This window comes from Muntiacus reevesi, chromosome 9 (assembly GCF_963930625.1).
Source record: "Muntiacus reevesi chromosome 9, mMunRee1.1, whole genome shotgun sequence".
Taxonomy (NCBI): Eukaryota; Metazoa; Chordata; class Mammalia; order Artiodactyla; family Cervidae; genus Muntiacus; species Muntiacus reevesi.
In genome coordinates this window covers 49,061,152-49,083,509 of record NC_089257.1, presented here as the reverse complement: position 1 = coordinate 49,083,509, position 22,358 = coordinate 49,061,152, and the positions used below count along the sequence as shown (strand labels likewise).

The window sequence follows — 22,358 nt, the reverse complement described above, 5'->3', positions numbered from 1 at the left end:
ACTAAACCAAGAAGAGAATCTTAAGAAGAGAAAATATTTTTCCATAAACATCACTTTGAGATAACAATCACCAGAACTCTCTGATAACGTCAAGGGATAAGAAGGGCATCCCGTTTATCTTAAGGGTGGTCGTGAAAGGCTTATCCACCTGCGTCATGTGTGCATTCAAGGCTTACTAGTGTTCTGTTTAACTTTGGATAGTAAATTCCAGGAGAGGGGTGGCGGGACAGAGAGCTATGTCCTTGAAGGGACCCTTGATAATCAATCAAGGCAGCTCCCAGAGTCAGCTCTTTCAAGCCGCTCCCCGCAAGAAAACTAGCTGTCACTTAAGGTGGGGTATGTTTTCTTCTCCCAAGAGAATATCCAGTCTTTCCACATTCATCATCATTGACTGTCAAGAAAGAGCCTTCTGCAGGCTGTACCCTAAATGCAGTTGATGGCCTGTATTCATGGATTCACAGACTTGGCCTGATGCCAGATGTAGATTCAAACTTCAACCATATCTTGAAGACAGTTACATAGTAATAAGCACCAGAGAGCATGTGAATAGTGAGGAGGCCAGCAAACTAACTAGGGAAGCTGACTTAGTGAGACTGCTCCTTCTTAGCTAATGGTCTCTGTCTGGAAGTCTATTACTTTGAGTGTAATATTTCTAAGGTATTTAACGAATGTAAATTAAAATGTAAGAAGAATAAATTATACTGAGAAAACCTCAAATATAGCACTTGGGATTTCTTTCATGGAAGTTTGTATTTAACAAAAATATTCTTTTGAAATTCTGATGCACATTTTCACCTATAAGAACAAAGAAAATATTAAACCTTTAATTTTTATATTTGGCTTTGGAGAATCTTAAAGCATTTAAATTTTAAATTGTAGAGGTAAGTACAAGTAATTTATTTAAGTAGTATATGTAATGATTTCTCTACAAAGCCATCTTTTTAAAGTTCTCTTTGGCATTTTGAAAATGAGTAGAAAAAGTCAAAAGGGCTGAAACTTCCTGGTATTTAAATAATCGTTCATTGATTGTAGTTCAGGTGTTTGAAGGTGGGTCTTATTGCAGTTTTAATGCTCTATTCTGATTTTTGCCTTTTCCCTTTTTTCTTCCTTTCCTGGGAAAAACTTGCTAAGCTGGGTGACTTAAGGGATATTGTTTAAGCTCTAGGTCTCATTTTTCTCATCTGGACTAAGTGAACTCCACGTTCTTTACAGGTCAGACATGATAGGATTTTTCTGAAATTAACGTGATAATAGGCCCTTCTAACTAAAAATACTAAATTAAGCAATGCTTTGTCTAGCTTGTTTTATAGCTGACGTGTGCTTTCACATCATCACATTTAGATAAATTAACCATTTCATTTGTAATGAAATACTTGAGAAAAAAAAGCAAAAGCTATTCCCATTTGGTTACTTTACTAGTAGTATAGAGCAGGGTAAAATAGTAATTGTTAAAGGAACTAAAAGGACTCTTTTGAAGAGTCTTCATCCTAGCAAAGACTTGGTATTAAAAAGAGAAACCATAATCTCAAGTTTGATGACCACTTCAAGTTAGCAGGGATGGTACTTTGAGAATAAAATGTGGGGGAACTCACTGAACTCCTGTATTACATTTGGGGGGCTTTAATGTAAAGTTCAGTATCATCTAGCATTTGGAGATCTGCCAAGTGGGCACTCATCATCATGATTGAACTGTTAGATAAAAAGTGCTGGGAGTAGAAATTGATCCAGTGTTAGCCTCTGATAGCTCTGGAATACCACCTGAAAGTCTAATAGGATTTTTGAAAACTACTCTTGAGATCAATAGAAAACTGGAAGCTGAGAGAGGGAAATACACTATATTTTGAATGGAAAACGGCTCACATTATAGCATTGTCTCTCTAGAGTGAATCTGTGAAAATCTTCATCACAAAATTATAGTATGGAAGATGGTCTTTTACCCAGCATCACCTGAAGACAATGGATTCTTTCCTAGAAACATATCTTTCCTGGAAAGCTAATAGGCCCAAGGCAGACATGAGTGTGCTGAGTCAAGACCCCTACCTTCCTTTCAACTTTGAGACAGGGTTTCCTGGTGACTGGATGAGCACTCTGGGGCCTGCATTGGAATTCATGTTAGAACAGCAGTCAAAGTTTGTGTGTAATTGTATGTGCCAACTTGTCTGCCCTGGGTCCTCCTGGTTCTCAGGCCTTCAAACTATACCACCGACTTTCCTGGGTCTACAACTTGCAAAAAACAGATCATAGATTTCTCAGTCTGCATAATCACATGAGCCAATACTTTATACATGTCTCTTACTGGTTCTGTTACTTTGGGTTTTTTTTTTTTTTTTTTTGGTTCTGTTACTTTGGAGAGTCCTAATTCAAGGTTATAGGCTACTGTTAAAAACGTGAAAGTCGCTCAGTCGTGTATGACCGCGACCCCGTGGACTATACGGTCCATGGAATTCTCCAGGCCAGAATACTGGAGTCAGTAGCCTTTCCCTTCTCCAGGGGATCTTCCCAACCCAGGGATCTAACCCAGGTCTCCTGCATTTGAGGCAGATTCTTTACTAGCTGAGGCACGAGGGAAGTCCAAGAATACTGGAGTGGGTAGCCTGTCTCTTCTCCAGTGGATCTTCCCAACCCAGAAATTGAACTGGGGTCTCCTGCATTGCAGGCGGATTCTTTACCAACTGAGCTATGAGGCTACATGCCTACTGTTAACTGGAGACATTTTGAAAAGAAATAGTGACAGGTATTGCAGAGAAAAATTGGAATTCCTGAAAGAATTTGGAAATGATGAAACAATAGTGATTGATGGAAAAACAATTAGAATTATACATGGACATCAAGAAATTATATGTGGTCTCAAAGGTGCACATGTCTATGTCAAGGCTGTGGTAAGCATGTGTCCTTAAGTAAGATATTTGGTAATGTGGATAATTGTCAGAATTTATGTCTATAGTTTGTGGCTACTATACAAAAATAGGAAAAATCTCTACCTATAAGTAAAACTTGGGAGACTTTGCCTCGAGTCATGTGATAAAGGTGCTATCAAATGCATTTTGGGATGTCAGGCCTAGCTGGAGTCAAACATAGGATCCATTTTTAGTGACATTTAAATGTAGAAACAACATTCAACCTGAGGCTTGGGAGACACTTGAATTATCTTTCTTAGGTCTCAAATTTGGTGGAGAAGCAGGATGTCACACTTATTATCTTTAGATAACAATTCTAGCCAGCTTTGTTGGGAAGAGAGGGATCGTTCAAATTTGAGCTGGAATTGAGTTTACAGATCCGATGAGTAAAGTTCTGGGCAATGGAAATAAATACATTCCTTATCTGTTAGTCACGTTCAGTTCAGTTCAATTGCTCAGTCCTGTCTGACTCTGCGACCAAATGGACTGCAGCACTCCAGGTTTCCCTATCACCAACTCCCAGAGCTTGCTCAAACTCATGTCCATTGAGTTGGTGATGCCATCCAACCATCTCATCCTCTGTCATCCCCTTCTCCTCCTGCCTTCAATCTTTCCCAGAATCTGGGTCTTTTCCAATGAGTCACTCCTTCACATCAGGTGGCCAAAGTATTGGAGTTTCAGCATCAATCTTTCCAATGAATATTTAGGACTAATTTCCTTTAGAATTGACTGGTTTGGTCTCCTTGCAACCAAGGGACTCTGAAGAGCCTTTTCCAACACCACAGTTCAAAAGCATCAATGCTTCGGCACTCAGCTTTCTTCATGGTCCAACTCTCACATCCATACATGATTACTGGAAAAATCATAGCTTTGACTAGATGGACCTTTGTTGGCAAAGTAATGTCTCTGCTTTTTAACATGCTGTCTATTTTGGTCATAGCTTTTCTTCCAAGGAGCAACATCTTTTAATTTCATGGCTGCAGTCACCATCTGCAGTGATTTTGGAGCCCAAGAAAATAAAGTCTGTCACTGTTTACATTGTTTCCCCATCTATTCACCATGAAGTGATGGGACCAGATGCTATGATCTTCTGTTTCTGAATGTTGAGTTTTAAGCCAACTTTTTCACTGTCCTCTTTGACTTTCATCAAGAGGCTCTTTAGTTCTTCTTTACTTTCTGTCATAAGGGTGGTATCATCTGCATATCTGAGGTTATTGATATTTCTTCTAGTGATCTTGATTCCAGCTTGTGCTTCATCCAGCCTGGCATTTCCTATGATGTACTCTGCATGTAAGTTAAATAAGTAGGGTGACAATATACAGCCTTGACATACTCCTTTCCCGATTTGGAACCAGTCTGTTGTTCCATGTCCAGTTCTAACTATTGCTTCTTGATCTGCATACAGATTTCTCAGGAGGCAGGTAAGGTGGTCTGATATTCCCATCTCTTGAAGAATTTTCCACAAGTTTGTTGTGATCCACACAGTCAAAGGCTTTAGCATAGTCAAGAAGTAGATGTTTTTTCTGGAATTCTGTTGCTTTTTCTATGATTCAATGGATGTTGGCAATTTGATCTCTGGTTCCTCTACCTTTTCTAAATCTAGTTTGAACATCTGAAAGTTCTCAGTTCACGTACTGTTGAAGCCTAGCTTGGAGAATTTTGAGCATTACTTTGCTAGCACGTGAGATGAGTATAATTTTGTGTGGTAGTTTGCACATTCTTTGGCATGCCTTTCTTTGGGTCTGGAATAGAAACTGACCTTTTCCATTCCTGTGGCCACTGCTGAGTGTTCCAAATTTGCTGGCATGTTGAGTTTTGCACTTTTACTACGTCATCTTTTAGGATTTGAAATAGCTCAGTTGCATTCCATCACCTCCCCTAGCTTTGTTCATAGTGATGCTTCCTAAGGCCCACTTGACTTCACATTCCAGGATGTCTGGCTCTAGGTGAGTGATCACACCATCGTGGTTATCTGGATCATGACTGTGTGGATCACAATAAACTGTGGAAAATTCTGAAAGAGATGGGAATACCAGACCACCTGACCTGCCTCTTGAGAAATCTGTATTCAGGTCAGGAAGCAACAGTTAGAACTGGACATAGAACAACAGACTGGTTCCAAATAGGAAAATGAGTACATCAAGGCTGTATATTGTCACCCTACTTGTTTAATTTATATGCAGAGTACATCATGAGAAATGCCGGGCTGGATGAAGTACAAGCTGGAATCAAGATTGCTGGGAGAAATATCAATAACCTCAGATATGCAGATGACACCACCGTTATGGCAGAATGTGAAGAAGAACTAAAGAGCCTCTTGATGAAAGTGAAAGAGGAGAGTGAAAAATTTGGCTTAAAGTTCAACATTCAGAAAACTAAGATCATGGCATCCATTCCCATCACTTGATGGCAAATAGATGGGGAAACAGTAGGAACAGTGGCTGACTTTATTTTGGGGGACTCCAAAATCACTGCAGATGATGACTGCAGCCATGAAATTAAAAGACACTTACTCCTTGGAAGGAAAGTTATGACCAACCTAGGCAGCATATTAAAAAGCAGAGACATTCCTTTACCAACAATGGTCCGTCTTGTCAAGGCCATGGTTTTTCCAGTGGTCATGTATGGAGGTGAGAGTTGGACTATAAGGAAAACTGAGCACCGATGAATTGATGCTTTTAAATTGTGATGTTGGAAAATATTCTTCAGGGTCCCTTGGATTGCGAGGAAATCCAATCAGTCCATCCTAAAGGAGATCAGTCCTGAGTGTTCATTGGAAGGACTGATGTTGAAACTGAAACTCCAATACTTTGGCCACCTGGTGTGAAGAGCTGACTCATTGAAAAAACCCTGATGCTGGGAAAGATTGAAGGCTGGAGGAGAAGGGGACAACAGAGGATGAGAAGATTGGATGGTATCACTGACTCAAGGGAGATGAGTTTGAGTAGACTCCAGGAGTTGGTGATGAAAAGGGAGGCCTGGCGTGCTGTGATCCATGGGATCGCAAAGAGTCTGACAAGAGTGAGCAACTGAACTGAACTGAAGGAGGCCCTAGACATCAATTTGGCTCAGTTGTGTGTGTGTGGGAAGGCTTGATTGCAAATTAAACAGGCCTAGCAGGTTGTAGAATATTTGTGGAAGGCTCTGAGAAAACAAAGGGCTGCTTAATTAGGGGAATGGAGGAGGAGAGTGGGTGGAGCAGAAACACTAACCCATTTGTTACTGTTGTGGAAGCCCCTCTGTTGGGGGTAAACTGCACTCATGTCCTGTTAGTTATTAGAGTTCATCGATGGCAAGCCACAAAATCCAACTCTGGCTTGAGCAAAAGGGTATTCACTGATACTTCTTGAGGCTAGAACCCAGAAGTACTGGAATAGCCTCAAAACAGGACAGAGGTAGAGCTACTGTCAATGAAACAAATAAAGTACAATTGTCTGTATCTTGTAGGCATTTGCTCAACATTTACATTCTAGAGATGACATACTCACCACTTAGCCACCAGACTAAAGGAAACTGGGATGCTGATAGGAAGGGGAAATCAATTTAACTTAAGGAAAAAGCCACAAAGGGAAAATTGGAAACGAGAGAAGCTAGATAGCTTGATACCTGTGATCAGGAAGACTGAAGGTCATATATACACATCCTCTCCCGTAACAGTGATAGGAACTCTGAAATGAGATACTGAAGCAGTCAGGAAGACCATCTGATGACATGCACTATCAGGATGTGGGACAGAGACAAATGGGACCTGATTCCGAGGGTGCAGAGAGTGGCAGAAGACCCTGCCTAGGAACTCGCCCAATTTGGAGGTTTTGCTGTTTTATCCAGAAAGACTGCTAAATGTCTAAGCTTGAGAGCTCCCAATTTTGCTCTTCTGTCAGTCTTTCTTTTAAAAACAACTCCATTCATACATTCAGTTTTCTGTGTCAAACATTTAGTAGCTATTCTTTATTCTTCATCCCGAATTCAGTCCATCAGCCCAACTTTTCACTTGTACCTCCAGAACTCTTGAATCCAACTACTTCTTCTGTCTTTATTGCTAGCATTGCAGTTAGTCCAAGTTCATCATTATATTGAACTTTAATAAACTTCTCATTTGTCTGCCTTTTGCCAGGCCTACTCGTCTACCTCCATTTTCTCTGCAGCAGCCAGCATGACTTCTTAAAGACTCAAGTTACCTATCAAGATTGTGAATAGCATAGCCTGTTGGCATTCTGTCCAAAATCAGCCCATGGAAAAATAAGAGAAGCAAGAAAGAGGCACAAACATCATGAGTAATCTCTGGGGTGAATGAAAGTATTAATCTCTCAGTATATGTGCCTGCACACTTGTGCTCACTAGTACTAATTAATAGCTAGAGCCATGGGGGAGGACCGGAGAGCAATGAGATGATGGGTTCAAACTTTTTTTTAAAGAGAACTAACCATTTTAGGAACTTCTCTGGTGCTTCAGTGGTTAAGAGTCCACATTGCAATGCAGGGGACCCGGGTTTGATCTCTGGCCAGGGAACTAATAACCCACATGCCCCAGGGCTAGCGAGCCCTTACGCTGCAACTATGGAGCCCACGTGCCACAACGGAAAGCCCAAGTGCTTCAGTGGAGAGCCAGCACAGCCTCCTCCCCACCCCCAAAGAAAGAACCATTTATTTTTTCGACTATGACACAAGGCATGTGAGATTTCTTCTACCAGGAACCGAACCCATGCCCCATGAAGTGGAAACAGTCTTAACCACTGGACAGCCAGGGAAGTCCTGGGTTAAAAGTTTTGAAGTTATATTTTTCCTTTTCTTGCTTTAAATAATAGCCTAGATTCCCTGGACCACTGAGACAACAAGAGGAGAGTGTGTAACTGCTGCCGCGTGAAGAATTGAAGAGCACAGGGCCTAACAGTTCTCAACGTTCACTTCTCTCCACCCATGCACCCCCACCACCCCCAATCCAGGATTGAGGAATCATAAACCAAGGAGACTACCTGCCACACTGGAGTTTCTTTTCAACAGTTTATCGGTAAATCCCTGACCTGAAAAGTGGCCTAATAAAGTGGCAGTAAAAGGAACCTGGTATCTAAGCCTTTCTACCCTGGAAATTAATCCATCCTCTCTCTTTAAGTTCACTAAGAGATCCTGAGACTTGACCTTCAGTCCCTACACAGTAGATATTAACTGAAAAAGTAACTAATACCAGGAGAACATGGAATCATTAACCAAGATAGAAAAAAATCACTAAGAAATTACCTAAGAAAAAAAATCACTATGAAAGAAAGACAAAAAATTGAACAATGTATAAAGCTTAAAACAATTATTGGATCAGATAAACTTTAAACAATGTATTCAAAATTGTAAATGTATTATTAATATGATGTAGGAACAAGAAATCATAAAGAAGTAGGTAAAATATTAAATAGATATATAATAATTGAAATAAAAATATAATAGATGAATACTTAAAAATATTTTTAAGTGAAAGAATTGAAAGATATACCATGTAATTCTAAATCAAAAGAAAATTGGAATGCCTATGGCTGATTCATGTTGATGTTTGGAGAAACCAATACAATTCCATAAAGCAATTATCCTTCAATTTAAAAATAAATAACTTTAAAAAAAAGAAAGCTGGAGTATTTGATGAAATAGACTTAAAGGCAAAAATACCATAGCTGATAAGCATATTATAAACTAGGAAAAAAGAACAGATTGGAAGATACGATTTTAAGCATCGGTTCAGTTCAGTTCAGTTCAGTCGCTCAGTCATGTCCAATTCTTTGCAACCCCATGAATCTCAGCATGCCAGGCCTCCCTGTCCATCAACAACTCCCAGAGTTTACTCAAACTCATGTCAATCGAGTCGGTGATGCCATCCAGCCATCTCTTCCTCTGTCGTCCCCTTCTCCTCCTGCCCCCAATCCCTCCCAGCATCAGGGTCTTTTCCCATGAGTCAACTCTTCGCATGAGGTGGCCAAAGTACTGGAGTTTCAGCTTCAGCATCAGTCCTTCTAGTGAACACCCAGGACTGATCTTTAAACATAGATGCATTAAAAATGTAACTTCAAAAAAAACCAATCATAGTTTCAAAACATAAAAAGCAACCACCTATAGAACTGTGGGGGAAATGGATAGATTAATTGTGGTTGGAGATTTTAACACATCCCTCTCAGAAACTGATAAACAAGCATTTAATATATGAAAAAGAAATTAATAAATTAAAGCATATATATGTATGATAGGCCTCCCAGGTGGCACTAGGTGGAAAAGAACCTGTTTGATTCCTGGTTTGGGAAGATCCCCTGGAGGAGGGCTAGGCAACCGTCTCCAGTATTCTTGCCTGGAGAATCCCATGGACAGAGGAGCCTGGCAGGCTACAGTCCATGGGGTTGCAAAGAATCAGACATGATAGAAGTGACAGCACGCATGCACGCACATATGTATGACACATATGTAGAACTGTGCACCCAAAAAATAATACATATTCTTTCTGAACACAAGCAAAATCTCTCAAAAACAGGCCACAGAGGAAGTTTCAATAAGTCAAAAGATTGGTATCAGACAATCTTTATACTGCAGTGAATATAGAAATTAATAACAAAAAGACAACTTAAAAATCCAATTTGTGTAGTAAAGGAAAGCATGAAGGATATTATGAAACACTTGAATGACAACAAATATGCTAAAACTTGTGGAACACAACAAGCATAGTACTCAAAGTAAGATTGATTAAACACACTCAAATATTACATCAGAAAACAACATTAAAATTTGAAAAATCAACATAATCTACTGTATTAACAGTCTGAAGAAGAAAATTCATTTATTATTTCAATTGATGCAGAAAAAGCATTTGGCAAAATTCAGCAGCACGTCATGACAAAAACTGTCAGAAAGATAAAAATAGAGAGGAACTTTAAGTTGTAGAAAACAACAGCTAACTAAAAAAATACAGTTACTATTACACTTTCTGGTGAAAGATTGAACGTTTTCCCCTAGATCAGGAACAAGACAAGGATGCTCACTCTCACCACTTTATGTAACAGTGTTAGAAGTTTTAGCTAGTAAAATGAAGTAGAAAAGAGGATAAAAAGCATACAGATTAGAAAGGAAGAAACAAAACTGTCCCTATTTGCATATGACAAGATAATTTCCAAAGAAAATACAAGGGAATTGATGCCCCCCCCCAAAAAAAAAAGCCTAGAATTACTAAGTGAGTTCAGCAAGGTTGCGCTTCTTAATTTTTTTTTTGTTTTTAAGGTTGAATTTTTATATACTAGCACTGAACACATGGAAATTGAAATTAAAAATATAATACCCTTTATAATCACTCAAAATGAAATAAGTTTAAATCTGATGAAATATATACAGGACTTGTACACTGAAAACAACACAATGCTGTTGAGAAAGGAGAAGAGATATACCATCACCATGGACTGGGAGACTCAACATTATAAAGATGTCCTTAATGTCTCAGCAAGATATTTTGTAGGTATAGATAAGATTACTTTAAAACTTAAATGGAAAGGCAAAGGAACTAGAGTAGCTAACACAATCTCAAGAAAATAGAGTAAAGTAGGAGGAATCACTCTATCCCATTTCAAGACTTATTATATAGCTACAATAATCAAGACAGTATGATATTGGCAGAGGGACAAATACATAGATCAATGGAACAGAATAGAGAACACAGGAGGAGAACCACACAAACATGCCCAACTGATTTTTGACAAAGGTGGAAAATCAACTCAAGGGAAGAAAGATAGCCTTTTAAACAAATGATGCTGGAGCAATTTGGACATTCATGGGGAAAAAAAATCCTTTAAATAAACACCAAAATGGAAATTAGCTATAATTAAATAACTCGAATGTAAAATGTAAAATTAAAACTTAGAAAAAAATATAAGAGAAAGTCTTTGTTACCCAAAACTAGGCAAGGTTCTTAGACTTAACAGCAGAAATATAATACATAAAAAGAACTGATAGATTGTACTTCAATTTTTAAAAGTTTACAAAAGATCTTTCTATGAGGATGACAAGACAAGCTACAGAATTGGAGAAAAATTTGCATGCCACATATCCAAAATATCCTTAATATCCAAACTGTATGAAGAAATCTCAAAATTCAACAGTGAAAAAAAAACAAACCCAACAATACATTTAGAAAATGGGTGAAAGATCTGAACGAATATTTGGTCAGAAATGATATACAGATGACAAATAAGCACATGAAAAGATATTCAACATAATTAATCATTAGAATACTACAAATTGAGCCACAATGAGGTATTCTTACACAACTATTTGAGTGACTAAATAAAAAATAGTGGTGATACTAAATATTGACAAGGATGTAGAGAAGCTAGATTGTTTGTTTATGTGTTGCTGGTGGAACTGTTAAATAGTATACTAATCTGGAAAACAGTTTTGGAGTTTCTTAAATATGGAACTATCATCAGTTCAGTTCAATCGCTCAGTCGTGTCCAACTGTTTGCGACCCCGTGGACTGCAGAATGCCAGGCTTCCCTGTCCATCACCAACTCCTGGAGCTTACTCAAACTCAAGTCCATCAAGTCGGTGATGCCATTCAACCATCTCATCCTCTGTCATCCCCTTCTCCTCTTGCCTTCAATCTTTCCCAGCATCAGGATCTCTTCCAATGAGTCAGTTTTTCGCATCAGGTGACCAAAGTATTAGAGCTTCAGCTTTAGCATCAAGTCCTTCCAATGAATATTCAGGACTGATTTCCTTCAGAATTGACTGGTTGGATCTCCTTGCTGTCCAAGGGACTCTCAAGAGTCTTCTCCAACACCACAGTTCAAAAGCATCAATTCTTTGGCACCAACCTTTCTTTATGGTCCAACTCTCATATCTGTACATGACTACCGGAAAAACCATAGCTTTGACTAGATGGACATTTGCTGGCAAAGTAATGTCTCTGCTTTTTAATATGCTGTCTAGGTTGGTCATAACTTTTCTTCCAAGGATCGAGTGTCTTTTAATTTCATGGCTGCAGTCATCATCTGCGGTGATTTTGGAGTCCCCAAAAATAGTCTCTCGCTGTTTCTGTTGTCTCCCCATCTATTTGCCATGAAGTGATGGGACAGGGTGCCATGATCTAAGTTTTTGAATGTTAAGTTTTAAACCAGCTTTTTGACTCTGGTCTATCACTTTCATCAAGAGTCTCTTCAGTTCCTCTTCCCTTTCTGCCATAAGGGTGATGTCAGCTGCATGTCTGAGATTATTGATATTTCCCCCGGCAGTCTTGAGTCCAGCTTGTGCTTCATCCAGCCTGGCATTTTGCATGGTGCATATAAGTTAAATAAGCAGGGTGACAATACACAACCTTGATGTACTCCTTTCCTGATTTGGAACCGATCTGTTGTTCTGTGTCCAGTTCTAACTATTGCTTCTTGACCCGAACACAGATTTCTCAGCAGGCAGGTAAGGTGGTCTGGTATTTCCCTCTCTTGAGGAATTTTCCAGTTTGTTGTAATCTACATAGTCAAACGATGGTTTGTGATCTACACAGTCACATGATGGTGTGATCCCTCACCTAGAGCCAGACATCCTGGAATGTGAAGTCAAGTGGGCCTTAGGAAGCATTACTATGAACAAAGCTAGTGGAGGTGATGGAATTCCAGTTGAATTATTTCAAATCCTGAAAGATGATGCTGTGAAAGTACTGCACTCAATATGCCAGCAAATTTGGAAAACTCAGCAGTGGCCACAGGACTGGAAAAGTCAGTTTTCGTTCCAACCCTGAAGAAGTGCAATGCTAGAGAATGTTAAAACTACTGCACAGTTGCACTCATCTCACATGCTAGCAAAGTAATGCTCAGAATTCTCCAATCCAAGCTTTAACAATATGTGAACCATGAACTTCCAGATGTTCAAGCTGGATTTAGAAAAGGCAAAAGAACTAGAGATCAAATTGCCAACACCTGTTGGATCATTGAAAAAGCAAGAGAATTCCAGTAAAACATCTGCTTCTGCTGTATTGATTACACCAAAGCCTTTGATTGTAGATCACAACTAACTGTGGAAAATTCTTCAAGAGATGGGAATATCAGACCACCTGACCTGCCTCCTGAGAAATCTGTATGCAGGTCACGAAGCAACAACTAGAACTGGACGTGGAACAACAGACTGGTTCCAAATTGGGAAGGGAGTACGTCAAGGCTGTATATTGTCACCCTGCTTATTTAACTTATATGCAGAGTACATCATGCAAAAGGCCGGGATGGATGAAGCACAAACTGGAATCAAGATTTCCAGGAGAAATATTAATAAGCTCAGAAAAGCAGATGACACCACCCTTACAGCAGAAAGTGAAGAAGAGCTGAAGAGCCTCTCGATGAAAGTGAAAAACCAGAGTGAAAGATCTGGCTTAAAACTCAACGTTCAGAAAACTAAGATCATGGCAACCAGTCCCATTCTTCATGGCAAATAGATGGGGAGACAATGGGAGCAGTTTAATTTTCTTAATTTTCTTGGACTCCAAAATCACTGCAGATGGTGACTGCAGCCATGAAATTAAAAGACACTTGCTCCTTGGAAGAAAAGTTATGACCAATCTAGACAGCATATTAAAAAGCAGAGACATTACTTTGCCAGCAAATGTCCATCTAGTCAAAGCTGTGGTTTTTCCAGTAGTCATGTACAGATATGAGAGTTGGACCATAAAGAAAGGTTGGTGCCAAAGAATTGATGCTTTTGAACTGTGGTGTTGGAGAAGACTCTTGAGAGTCCCTTGGACAGCAAGGAGATCCAACCAGTCAATTCTGAAGGAAATCAGTCCTGAATATTCATTGGAAGGACTTGATGCTAAAGCTGAAGCTCTAATACTTTGGTCACCTGATGTGAAAAACTGACTCATTGGAAGAGATCCTGATACTGGGAAATATTGAAGGCAAGAGGAGAAGGGGGTGACAGAGGATGAGATGATTGGGTGGTATCACCAACTCGATGGACATGAGTTTGAGCAAGCTCCAGGAGTTGGTGATGGACAGGGAAGCCTGGCAAGGTGCAGTCCATTGGGTCACAAAGGGTTGAACATGAATGAGCAACTGAGCTGAACATAGTCAAAGGCTTTGGCGTAATCAATAAAGCAGAAGTAGATGTTTTTCTGGAATTTTCTTGCTTTTTCAATGATCCAGTGGATGTTGGCCATTTGATCTCTGGTTCCTCTGCATTGTCTAAATTCAGCCTGAGCATCTGGATGTTCTTGGTTCACATACTGTTGAAACCTGGCTTGGAGAATTTTGAGCATTACTTTGCTAGCAAATGAGATGAGTGCAATTGTGCAGTAGTTTGAACATTCTTTGACGTTGCCTTTCTTTGGGATTGGAATGAATATTGGCCTTTTCCAGTCCTGTGGCCGTTGCTGAGTTTTCCAAATTTTCTGGCATATTGAGTGCAGCACTTTCACAGCATCATCTTTTAGGATTTGAAATAGCTTTTAAGATTGGAATATCATATAATCCAACAACTGAGCTCCTAAGCCTTTATCCCAGAGAAACGCAGACTGTTCACAAAGAAATTTGCATATAAATATATATAACAGCTTTATTCATAATAACCCCAAACTGGAAACAATGCAAATGTCTTTTAATGGGTGAACCATTAATCTGTGTCCCATCTATATCATGGAATACTGCGCAGCAATAATAAAGAATCAGTTATTGATTCATGAATCACCTGAGTTAATCTCCAGAGAGCTACATTAAGTGAAAAAAAGCCAGTCACAATATAATAGATATGATACATCTGTGTAACATTCTAGAACTGACAAAATTATAGACATGGATAGACACTAGTGGTTGCCAGAGACTAAGGAAAGGGTAGATGTAGGACAGAAATGGGTGTGGCTATACAAGGATCACATTAGAAATTGCTGTAGCATGGAGGTGTTCTGTATCTTGACAGTAGCAATGTTGATATTCTGGTTGTGGTATTGCTTTGCAAGGTATTGCTTTTGGAGGGAACTGGGTAGAAAGTAAATGAGATCTCTCCATATTATTTTTTAAGTGAAAGTTGCTCAGTTGTGTCCGACTCTTTTCTACCCCATGGGCTATAGCTGGCCGGGCTCCTCTGTCCATGGAATTCTCCAGGCAAGAATACTGGAGTGGGTTGCCGTTCCCTTCTTCAGGGGATCTTCCCAACCCAGGGATCAAACCCAGGTCTACCGCACTGCAGGCAAATTCTTTACCATCTGAGCCACCAGGGAAGCCCCATTATTTTTTAAAGCAACACATAAATCTACAATTATCTCGGAAAAAATGCTTAATTAAAAAACAAACAAAATGCAGTATATTGTTAAAAAACCAAAACCAAAATGATGGAACTTTCATTGTGGTCCAGTGCTTAGGATTCCATGTTTTCACTGCCAAGTGCTGAGGTTCAATCTCCACAAACTAAGATCCCATAAGCCACACAGCTTGGCCAAAAACAAAGAAACTAACAAGCAAATTATATAAATGTGCTGGAAACAGAGAAAAAATCAAAGCCCAAAACAAAACAAACAGAAAACAAGAAAGAATGACAGTACAAATTAACGAAATAAAGAACAAAAAGGCAATAGAGAAGATTAACAAAATAAAAATTAGCACTATGAAGATTAAGTTACATGTTTGACAGACTGATCAAAGCCAAAAAGGAAAATGTGCAAATAAATAAAATATAGACAGAAGAAAAAATGGCTATATGTACAACAGAAAATTTTTATATTTGTGAATTAAACATATATTGAAAAATCTAGATGAAATGGATAGATTCTTAGAAAACTTCAAAAATATTCAATGGGGACTTCCCTGGTGGTCCAGTGGTTAAGTATTGCCTTCCAATGTGTGGCACATGGGTTCAATCCCTGGTTGGGGAACTTAGAGCCCACATGCCATGGGGCAACTAAGCTGGCATGAACCTCAACTAAAAAAAATATATATATATATACATACACACACACACACACACACACACACACACATATACAGTGCCACAACTGGCAGAAGAAAAAACAGAAAACTGTACAGACCAAAATGTATTAAAAGAAATTACAAAGAGAACCAGACACATCGCTCTCAAAACCCAGGTGTTTCTCAGGTAAGTTCTAACAAATTTTCAAGGAACAGTTTATTCCTATCTTATACAAGCTTTTCCAGAGGGTAGAAGAAGATAGAAAACCTTCCAGTTCAACGTGCAAGCCTTTTATAATTTTGATTCCCAAACCTGGTGAGAATAATTCAGGTAAAAAAAATTAGACACTTAATTTATGAACACAGATGCAAAAATTCTAAGCATTGTATATCTAAATCCAGCCCTTATATTTAAAAAACACATCAAGAATGAATAGAATTTATTCTCAGAGTATAGTGATAGTTCAACATAGGAAAAATTTATCAGGGTAATTTGCTATATTAAGAGGAGAAAAATATATATTATCTTGAGAGCTGCAGAAAATTTTTTTATAAATTTCAATCTCTATATATGATAAAAATTATAATTTTTACAATTACAAATCAGTAATAAAAGATTATTTCTTTAATTTGATAAATTGTTTACCAAAACCTTATAACAAATGCTATTCTTTTTTTTTTAGTTTTTTTTTTTTATGTGAACCATCCTTAAAGTCTTTATTGAGTTTGTTACAATATTGCTTCAGTTTTATGCTTTGGTTTTTGTCCTCAAAGCATGTGGGATCCTAGCTCCCCACCAGGGGTCGAACTTACACCTCCTGCATTGGAGAGCAAAGTCCTAACCACTGGACCACCAGGGAAGTCCTCCAAATGTCATTCTTAATGGAAAATTTTAGATGCATTCTCTTTAAGACTGGGAACCAAAATAAAGATTCCCACTGTGATTGCTACAATTTGATGTGGTACTAAAGGTCTTGGCCTAATGCTGTAAGGAAAGACTAAGAAATATTAGGTGTAAAGAAGGGAAAGATATAACTGTCATTATTTGGAATTGCTGCAATCATTGACATTAAAACAGCAGAATAAACAAAACAATTGAAACTAAAACGAGGCTTTAGCTGGCTTGTTAGACACGAGTAAATGGCATACTGGTTAATAGGATCTACCCCGTTAAAAGGTTATCTTTGGACTCTCAGCCTTAAACCACAAGACAGTCTCATCCATGAGGAAATTTTGTACAGCTGCTAAAGGAATAAATGTTCTCAATGTAGTTAGGTCTATTTACTCTTAAGTAACCATGAGTTACTTAAGAGTAACCGTGAAGTTACTCTTGGTAAACATGAGGTTAACCAAGAGTAACCATGAGGACAGGAATTTTGCTCTTGAGAGGGAAAGTTGATGAAGTCCCAATCAACTGGTAATTCCTTCAAGACTGGAGATATAAACTTCCAGTTGGAAAATAAATGAGTCATCTGCCAGGAGGAAATATATAGCATGGGGAACACAGTCAATAATATTGTAAAAATGTTGTATATGGCAAAAAGTAATTAGACTGATCACATTGGTCATTTTGCAATGTATAGAAATATTGAATCACTCTGTTGTACACCTGAAACTAACATAGTGTTGTAGGTCAATTATACGTCAGTCAAAAAAAATAATCATGATCAAATGGATGTGGAGGCAGGGGAGTTTGCCAAATTCCTTTTAGCAGCATCCTGTTACTAAACATAATTAGATAAAGTCGTGGGAAGAAGTTGCATTGAAGTCTCACTCAGCTATAGTGTCTGTATTCCAGATCCCAAGTCCAGCTCAAATGCCATCAGACAAGACAGAAATCATCAAACATAACAAAAATATGATGCTATCTCTGGGGGTGGCATTGTGGGTCATTTTATCTTCTTCCTTATACTCTTATGTATGAATTACTTGTATAATAAAAAATGGCATTAAAAAAACAAAAAAAAAACCCTGAAAACAGAGTCATCAATATGGAGATAAAAACAGGTGGTTGCCTAAGGGGAGCAGGGCTTGTAGAGGCAAAATAGTGGAAGGGGATTAACAGGTACAAACCTCCCATTATAAAATATAAGCCATGGGAATGTAATACATAGCATAAGGAATATGGCCTATGATTGGGGAAAGATGGGTACTAAACTTATCATGGTGATTATTTCATAATGCATGCAAATATCAAATCACTAAGTAGTACACCTGAAACTTACATAGTATTATACATCAGCTATATTTCAATAAAAAAGAAAACAAAATGCAAAGCTTCTTTTTCAAAAAGCAGGAAAGAAATAGTGCTATTAAAAGTACTAAAATGTAGAGGTTTTTCCTTCCTTCCAGGATCTTCTTCTTGTTGTGTCCTGGCATTTTTATTTAATGTTGATCTAAGCAAAGAAAAATTAAAATAGTAAATTATTAGCTTGAATTTTATATTTGATTTTATATTGTGCAGTGGCAGTTTTAAATGCAAATATCAGAGGGTTTTACTGCATGTAGAATTGCCAAAATTATACAGTTCTGCTTTGAAACTCATATATGCATATGCATTTTATTCTTACATGAATAGTGGAATTACTGCAAAAAGTAACTCAACCGATTTTATTTCACTTCTTGATGAGCACATGTTCTACCAATATTCTTTGACTTACTGATAAATGAGAAATGCCTGAAAGGAAAAGAACTATGGGTTTCCCTGTTTTTCCCTTTCCTTTTATGTCACCAGTTTTGGCAACTCATCGGTTACCACAAGGAAGTCACATAAATAACAATATGCTAGGGTTCTTCCATTGTCTGCAATTTTAAATTTTGTTTTAAGTATTGTTTTATTTTCTTAAGTAATAAAAATTAGGCTTTGAATATAAATTAAGATTCTTATTTTTCCAAGTGAAAATGCCGATGCTAGCTAAAGTTGATTATTTTCAAGAAAGCAGTACTAGTAGATTACTTAGAATTATGGCGGCAACCACCAGGGGAAACAGCAATCAGGAGGACTAGGAATGAGATGGTAGACTTTTCCTTATGTCGAACTAGGCAGCAGAGTCTCTTAAGATGATTTGGGCTTACATACAGTGTTATACATAAAGTACATCAGGATTTCAAATGCCTTCAAGAGCTTAGAAAATCATCTTAAGTAAAGCCAGGTACATAAAACAAAAACCAAGAAGAACCAATTGTACATATTAGTTGGGTCCCCAGGTAACTGAAAATTGTTTGTTTGTTTTTAAACCATCCCCACCATACCTTTAAAACAGTTTTTATCCTCAAGGGGAAAGTAGCCACGTTCAAATGAGTTAAGGGATAAGTAAAAAGGAATACAACTTTATTAAAAGTAAATAAATGTAACATATAACATGTACAGATGGCACATGGTGCCAATTTTATCTGCAGATAGTATCCCAAAGTTCACAAGTTACACCTTTGCCACAGCCTTGGCTCAATTTTGAACTAGTGCAGAATTCAACTGCGCTGATCTTAGCATGCTTAGATGTGGCATATTGTTCTTGATAGTCATGTGCTTTGTCAGCCCACAATTCACCATGACCGTATTTTTGCCAGGTGTTGCATAACAACAAGAAGGGATTCTTTAGTGTATGACAGGTAATGCTGTAGAGCTGGTGTCCATTCACCATTATCAAGAATTTTCAGTGCCAAGCAAAAAGCTCCCGCTGCAATTTGAGGAGGAAAATACACCATATTGTAGTCCAGTATCGTTAGTTCCATCAGATATTTGGCCAGATCATGTAGCTCAACATCAACCTCTCCAATCTTAGATGCTCTCTGAAGGAAATGCAGGGGTAGAGGGCGACCCTGACTAAAATTTACAGCTCTTAGAATCTTCATTTCCGTCTGTCTGATTTGGACCTTGGTGTAAGTGTTGTCAGTCACAAAGGCAAAGTCACTGATTTCTGGAAGGTACGTTTCCTCGTATTTGCTTGCCCCAAACATGGCAGAGACTCCAACCAGCTGCAGCATCTTCTTGGGCACACAATTATCCTGCATGAACCGATCAATTTTGGAACAGTCATGTACATGTTCTCCTGCAGTAACCTGAATTTCATTTGAACATGCGCTAGCCAGTCAATTAGGATGGCTCTCATGTTTCCAGTGACTTCACGACCCTTTAGGTATTTTGGTTTGATGGCTTGCTCTTCCTGAAGTTGTCTCAGATAAGCATAGATATATTTTACATATTCACTACAGAGGTTTGGATACACTCCGTCTTCTGCATCCACATCACTCACTGCAAGAATTATATCTGAGAAAGCCTGAGACAGATATTCTTTTGCAGGGGCACAGCCAGATGTTTCCATGGGGCTTGGAGACGGAGTATTGACCAAAATGGGCTCAGGGGAAAGTTTCTCTTACTTAACAGGCTCCGGTTCTATCTCCGGCCCCAGCTGGGGGGTACAGGTACTGGAGCCTTTTCCAGAGGCTTTGCTACTTTTTTTAGCAGTAACTTTTCCTGCAGCTAAAGTTTTTGCTTCCTTTTTCAGGGGGCAGTTTGCCTGCGACTGTTCACTGACTTTGTTCGGATGTCTCCAAGAGCTGTGTCGGGGCCTCAGCCCAGGCTTAGAGGTTGCAACAGTGGCCACACCAAGCGCTTTGCCCCTGCCATACTGATCTTCAGCTTATTTTCAGCATTAGTCTTCGTATCCCTGGTGATCTGAAGCACCATGGCTTCTTCTGCATCAGGGAGCAGCTCAGTGAGGATAATGAGAGCACTGGAGCCCCAGGCCAGCCTGGAACTTGATGGTTGCGCCACAGGCCAACCTATTGTCTGCATTTTAAAAGATTTTTTTTTTTTTTTAATTTTGGGCTATGGTACATTTTCATTGTCCCACATGGGCTCTCTCTAGTTGCAGTGTGCAGGCTTCTCATTGCAGTGATTTCTCTAGTTGGGGAAGAAGGGTTCTAGGCAGGAGGGCTTCAGTGGTTGCAGTAGGTGGACTCAGTAGCTGGCAGCACATGGGCTTAGCAGCTCCTCAGCATGTGGGATCTTCCCAGACCAGGGATGGAAACTGTGTCCCTCGCATTGCAAGGGGGATTCTTAACCACTGGGCCACCAGGGAAGCCCTGCCTTTCTTAGAATGCCATTGCCTTCTTTCTGTGTTAGAAGCAAGTCCTGGTTTGAACAGAAAGCACAACCTGTCGGGATAGTCAGCTCCCCTGCTTATGCAGCTGTAGACATCACGAGTTTGCCTTGTACTGGCTTTGAGTCTCGTGAATTACCGGGCATCATAGGTCCATTGGAATTCACCACACATGTAGTACTGTAGAGGTTGTATGGGAATGAGACAGCAAGGAACACCGTCTGCTCATGAGCCTGCTCCTTCATCCCATTAGACTCCACTTACAAAAGTTCAAAGATAAAGTTACTAAGAATTTTAAGGCAATTCTCTGGAGGTCCAGTGGCTTGACGCACTCACTTCTAGGGCTTGATTCCATCCCTGGTCCTGGAATTAAGATCCAGGAAGCCCCTTCGAATGACCAAAAAAATAAATAAATAAAAATTTAATGCTGGCAACAACCCAGCATTAAATAAAGTTCTCAATAGAGAGTCCTGTGCATAGGACATGCATACACCCATGGAGGTGGCCCTGGGTGTAATAGGAGGCAGTAAGAATGGTTGCAGACTCCAGTTACTATATCCAACATAGTGCACTTGTAAACAGTTGAGTAAGGAATGTGGATGGAAGGTGAGGGGGAAGAAAGAGCAGAGGAACTGAAAGAAGCCAAGAGAGACAGAGAGAGAGAAAGAGAGAGAGAGAAACTGGTGTTGACTTTCTAGTTCTGTGAGGCCCAGTTCTACTTCGTGCGTCCTGCTGTTTACCAGCACTACATTGGACAATGCAGAGAAAATGGAGCCCTGCTGGTAGTTCATGCAGTGATTTGGGGTGAACTAGAAAAAGATACCCCTTTCTTAAGATACTTTACTGCCATCTGTTGGGAAACTGTCATAATAACTATGTGAAGGAATAGTGACCACAATGAATGGTATCTCTTGGGCAGAGCTCAGTCTGTGTATTTGTGAATGGCAGCCCTGCCTGTTTACCCTCAGGGTTCCCAGGAGTCAGAGGCACAAATGGAGATAACTTACAACCTGAGCTTAGCAAACTTAGTGGGTAGCAGGCAGCAGAGGGGTGGCCCAGGCATACCTCTGAATAGCAGCTTCAGAGACATTCAGTTGAGAATCAAAATCAGTTCTTCAGTTTTTATCGCCTTGCCCCTAGGAGCTTATGAAAATTATCTTGGTGATGGCTTTTGGCCAATTCCAACATTTGAGAAAGTCTAGTGGAGGAGAATAATATTTTTATCTAGGAGAAGCCTGTGCAGGCCAAAAAGCCCCACCAAGCTTCCTTTTCTTTTGCTTTTGGCTAGAATTATATTAACTTATTGTGGTCTACATACCTTGTGTTAATTAAAAGGTCTGAACATAAGATTAATGTATCTTTTATTAATAAAAATGGGAAATCTATGCAGTTTGTTTCAGAGGTATCTTTCTAATTATAGAGTATCTGAGGTGGGAAAGCTATAAAAGGACTCTGAAAGTTGCA

The 22,358-nt window shown here is 39.1% G+C and overlaps 1 pseudogene; it reads right to left on the bottom strand.

Annotated features, from left to right (window-relative positions):
* Positions 1 to 19,213: 19,213 nt before the first annotated feature.
* LOC136175264 (G2/mitotic-specific cyclin-B1-like) lies at positions 19,214 to 20,479 on the bottom strand (annotated as a pseudogene).
* Positions 20,480 to 22,358: the final 1,879 nt, after the last annotated feature.